The following is a 5,486-nucleotide window of genomic DNA, read 5'->3' as shown; positions in this document are numbered from 1 at the left end:
TGCCAAACCCATATACAAGCATAAAAGATCTAACTCCACTAATGTAACAAGCATTTTTCAAAGAATCATTAGGTATTTTTAAGGGTTGTAATGGGGTCAAATAGGGTAAAATTGTAGTTAACAAAGAAAGGGAACAAGGAAAATAAAATATGAGAGTAATACTAATCATGAAGCTTAAAGTGCCTCAAATATTCTCTTTTTTTTTCTTTTTTTTATATATATTTTTATCTTTTTTTTATAATTTTTTTTTAACTCAAGAGGAAAGAAATTCACAGTGAATCTCAAGTACTAAGTTACTTCTATGATTATATAGAGGGACTACTTTTTATATTCTTTTGATTTTATTTTTGTCCCTATTTCATGTCACACCCAAAATTACCTTTGGGATATTTTGGTGACTTTTAGCAATTTGTAACGATCACTCTAGCACTTTTCAAGATGTTTCAATCCTCCAAGTTTTTTTTTATCATATTTTTTTTATCTTCATCTTTTTTTTTTTTTTGAAATGCACTTAATTGCTAAAATATTATTGTCATAAATGGGTGGTAGTATTTAGGTTTATGGCTAGGTGAATGATTTGGGTTCCAAAGAAATTAGGGAATTAAGGTTCAAGGGGTTTTGCAAGGGTTGAAATGAAATTAAGGTAAGTTAAGGCTAAATATGAGGTTTAAAATATTAAGGAATGCCTAAATCATATTCTTATCAAATGCAAGTTAAAAATTTCACTTTGAAAGATCTAAGATGCTTGTTCTAGGAATGGTGAGACAGCAATAACCATTTTCTTCCTTAAAGGCTTATTCAGACACTTAAGAACTCAAAATAACTAATTAGAATCTACATACCTAGATGAGTATATTAATTTTTAGCTATTAAATAAGAGAAAGAATAATGCTTAAGACTTTGTACGTAACTGGAAACTTTTATTCCATTAACCATCTAGAGGCAAGTTAGATTGCTTGAATAAGCAACTTCTGAAATTCAAAGACTGGTTTAAAATCAAAAAAAAAAAAAATTTAAATGAATAAATGAAATGCATGAATGTATGAATGTATAATGAACATATATGCAACTAAGTATGTATAGTTAAGTATATGAAGCTATATGCAGTGAATATATACGAGTATGTACAAGTATGAATTAATAAATGATTATGTAACTATATGCAAATTAAAAAGAAAAATAACTTTTACAAAAAATTTACCCTCTCCCCTATACTTAGATTGGACATTGTCCTCAATGTCAAAAGAATGCAAGGAATGGGATAATTTGGCGATAAATTCAATGGGCTTACTAAAATATTGTTGATACATGCATTTTGCATAGTCATTTAGGTTTAATATCATAGCCATTTTATTTATTTGTTAGTCACTTTTAGCTAATTTTATTAGTTATTTAGATAGTTTTTCATGATTGTCAATTTCTGGATTAAATTGTAATTTTACTTTGTTTTGTAGGAAAAATGGTGTTTTTGAGGGACTAAAAAGGAATTTTTCCAATGAGGAGTGATTTCTACAGCCAAAGATATCAAAAATAAAGTTTGAAAGTTAAAAAATGCAAGGTGGCCGAAATGTGCATAACCTGCTGCATAAGTTGTGCAGTTCTGCACAAGAAAAAGAAGCAAACTCCAAAACCTGCCGAAACCTGCATAATTACTCTGCATGACTTATGCAAGTTCAAGTCCTACTTATGCAACTTCATGAAAAACTGCATAACTTATGCAGTCTCGCACTCTGCCTATGCAGCTTCACACAGAAAACCCAAAACCTGCCAAAAACTGCATAAGGGCTTGCATAACTTATGCAGTCCACTTATGCAGTTTCATAGAAGACTCTAAAGCTTGAAAAAATTGCACAACCAACCTTCATAGCTTATGCAACATCACGTGAAGCACCTGAAACTACTAATTTTGCATGGAATCTGCATAAGAAACTTACACAACCTGTGCAACTCTTTATAATGAGCTGGCAGAAGATTCCCTCACGTGAACTTCATCTCAAACACACCATTTTAGGGCTACTTGTCAGAAAGATATAAATAGGTCCTTATCCCATTTCAAAAAAAAAAAAAAAAAGAAAGTGGAGAGAGGCAGAGAAAATGTCAGAAAACAGAGCAAGGGAGCGCCACTTCTCTTCTCTGGATCAGATTTGGCTACTTCTTCTTTTCTTCCCTATTTCCTACCCTTCTTGTATTGGGTTTCTTAGTTCTTAGCTTAGATTTAAGATTTATTTCCATATTTACTTAGAATTTATTGTAAATATTATGGATAGTGAGTAGTTTTCATTAGATTCTGGAGTTGGGATGTAATATTTGAGATATTTTATGGATTTTGATTGGGTAATCTATATTTTATGGTTTTAATGAAGTTTTATCCATTTCTTGTGTGCTCAATGACATGCTTAGTGTAGGATCCCATTAAGTATTGTTCTTAATCCATGGTTGAAGCATCGAAAGGAGAAAACTTTGTGATAGATAATCAAGAAATTGGACTTAATTAACTTAGATCTAGAAATAGACTAAGGATTAAGAGGATTTACAGATTAATTAAGGAACTTAATGGGTCTTGATTAATTTTAACTCCACAAAAGTAGGATTAGATTGATTAAGGCACTCTTTGTCTTACTCGAAAGAGTATTCAAAGGATCTAAGGATTAATCTCCTTAAAACCCGTAATTTCCATAAGATTAGATAATCAATTTAAAAATCTCAAAATAGCTTGAATATGAACTCCCAAACTCTGGAATCACCCTTTTATTATTGTTAATTTCTAATTGAATTTAATTGCTTGCCATTTTAAATCTTGCCATATTTCAATTTGCTTATTTTAATTTGCTGCAAATTTAGTTGAATCTTTACATTATTGATTAGATTATTAATTTTGCATATATAGATTTTACACTTCAATATCTATCAATCTATTGCTTGAATTTTAAAAATAGTTCAAATTAGTCAATTTTTTTATCAAAAATTCAATCATTAACACAACTCTTCGTGGGAACGATATCTTTTCTATATTACTTGTACAACCCGTGCACTTGTGGTTGGGACACATCAAGTTTTTTGCCCCATTGTCCGGAAGTTGTTTGTTTAAGATTGAATTCTTGATATTTTACTTGTTTATAGTTTTTTACTTTTGTTATCTTTTCATTTTTTTTGTGTTTGTTTGTTCTTTTTAGGTACTCTTAATCTTTTATGAGAAGAGCTAGAAGCACAAGTGACACATCCTTATTGTTTAATCTTGAAATTGAGAAATTTTATAGGGCCAACAAGAAAGAAACTAGAAAAAGGAAATAAGCCTTGAAAGCAACTGAAATTGAAGCAAACATGGCTGATGAAAGAATTAGAATTGGTGGTGGTAATGCTGGAAATGATTGAAACAATGAAAATGCAGCCTAAGGTGAAGAGGTTGTAAATGCTAATGTGCCTAGGGGAAGTATGATGGATCATGCATTTTCTCGTTTTGATGACTTGAGAGAGAGTATAGCAAGACCAAGAATTGATGCAAATAGCTACAAGATGGATTTTGGGATTCTTCAAATGATTCAAAATTCCCAATTTGGTGGACATCCTTTCGAAAATCCACACACACATTTAAAGAAATTTGCTATGATTTGTGATATGCAAAAACAACCTGGAGTATCTGATGATGCAGCAAGATTGAAGCTATTCCCATGCTCTTTGAAGGATAGATCATTGGATTGGCTTGATTCTTTACCTCACAACTCTATTACAAATTGGGAGCAACTCACTGATGCATTTCTTGCACAATATTTTCCACCTAAAAAAACTCAAGAATTGAGAAATCAAATGACAGCTTTCAGACCAAGTGAAGATGAAACTCTCTATGAATCATGGATGAGATGGAAGGAATTAGAGAGACAATGTCCACATCATGCCATTTCAAAATGGATGATAAATTAGAATTTTTACACCAATGTTACTCCTGCAATTAGAGGGATTATTGATGCTCAAACAGGAGGAGAATTTATTATGAAGCATGAAGATGAAGCTTATGAGCTATTGGAGAAAATTGCAAAGAATACTCATCTTTGGAGTAGTCCAAGAGGACCAGCTCCAACTCAAAAGAGGCAAGCTGCTGGAATGTATGACCTTGATCCATTCAACATAATTAATACAAAGTTTGATGCACTTACAAATGTTTTGGAAAAAAAGATGGAAGATTTAAGTATGTTGGTTAGTTCATCATCATCATCTGGAAGTTCACAATAAGTTGCTTATGCAGAAGGAACTACCAGCTGTGGAGTAGACTATGGAGAGCAAGCTGCATATGTTGGTAATTATGGAAACAAACAAATGGGGAATCCTTACTCTTAAACTTATAATCCAGCTTGGAGGAATCATCCCAACTTTTCATGGGGAAATCAACAAAATCAAGTCGCAAATCAGAATCTTCAACCACAATAGCAACAAGGAATTCCATATCAGCAAAATAGGTAACCATTACCTAATTTTCAGCAGAGAAACATGAATCCTCCATCAAAACAGCAAGAGCAAAGTTCCACCACATAAGCTTTATTACAACAGATTTTTGCTAACCAAACTAAGCATGCTGAAGAGATGAGAGAGATGAAAGCAAGGCTAGAATAGATGCAAACACATAACAGAATGTTGGAAAATCATATTGCACAATAAGCATCTTCCTCAGGTACCAAGTCTTTTGGAAAACTTCCAAGTCAACCGGAGAACCCAAGAGAGCAGTGTCAAGCTATTACTTTAAGAAGTGGGAAGGTTGTAAACAATGAGAAGAGTGAAAAAAGTGAGAAGAGGAAAAATGAGAAAGAAATTGATGAGAGTGAAAAATAAGAAAGTGAGAAAGAAAGTGCAGAAAAAGGTAAAGAAAAAATTGAAGAGAAGGAAGAGAAGTATATACCTCTAGAGCCTTACAAACCACAACTTCCCTTTCCACAAAGATTTCAAAAAGTTAAGCTTGATAAGCAATTTGGGAAGTTCTTAGAGGTTTTGAAGAAGCTATACATAAATGTGCCTTTCATTGATGCTCTTTCACAAATGCTCTCTTATGCAAAATTGTTAAAAGAAATTCTCTCAAACAAGAGGAGACTTGAAGACCATGAAACTGTAGCTTTGACAAAAGAATGTAGTGCCATACTCCAGAAGAAACTTCCTCCTAAGCTTAAAGACCTCAGAAGTTTTTCAATTCCATATCATATTGGAGAGTCATGTTCTACAAAGCTTTATGTGATCTAGGGGCTAGTGTTAGCCTTATGCCCCTCTCCATTTATGAGAAGCTCAATATGGGAGATCTTAAACCAACCCACATTTCTCTTCAGTTAGCTAACAGATCAATTAAGTATCCTGAAGGGATTTTGGAGAATGTGCCTCTGAAGGTTGGGAAGTTCTATATACCTATTGACTTTGTCATCTTGGACATGGAAGAGGATTGTAATATTCTAATTATCTTGGGAAGGCCCTTTCTAGCTACAGTAGGAGCATTGATTGATGTTAAGGGA

General features: G+C 32.7%; 1 non-coding gene across 1 annotated transcript; it reads right to left on the bottom strand.

Annotated features, from left to right (window-relative positions):
• Positions 1–3,789: 3,789 nt before the first annotated feature.
• LOC131173516 (small nucleolar RNA R71) lies at positions 3,790–3,896 on the bottom strand. The gene has a single exon (XR_009143832.1). It is a non-coding gene; the product is annotated as a small nucleolar RNA R71 (small nucleolar RNA).
• Positions 3,897–5,486: the final 1,590 nt, after the last annotated feature.

Source organism: Hevea brasiliensis, chromosome 14 (genome assembly GCF_030052815.1).
Source record: "Hevea brasiliensis isolate MT/VB/25A 57/8 chromosome 14, ASM3005281v1, whole genome shotgun sequence".
NCBI classification, from domain to species: Eukaryota; Viridiplantae; Streptophyta; class Magnoliopsida; order Malpighiales; family Euphorbiaceae; genus Hevea; species Hevea brasiliensis.
The sequence above is the reverse complement of the archived record's forward strand: the minus strand, read 5'-3'. Positions and strand labels throughout refer to the sequence as shown.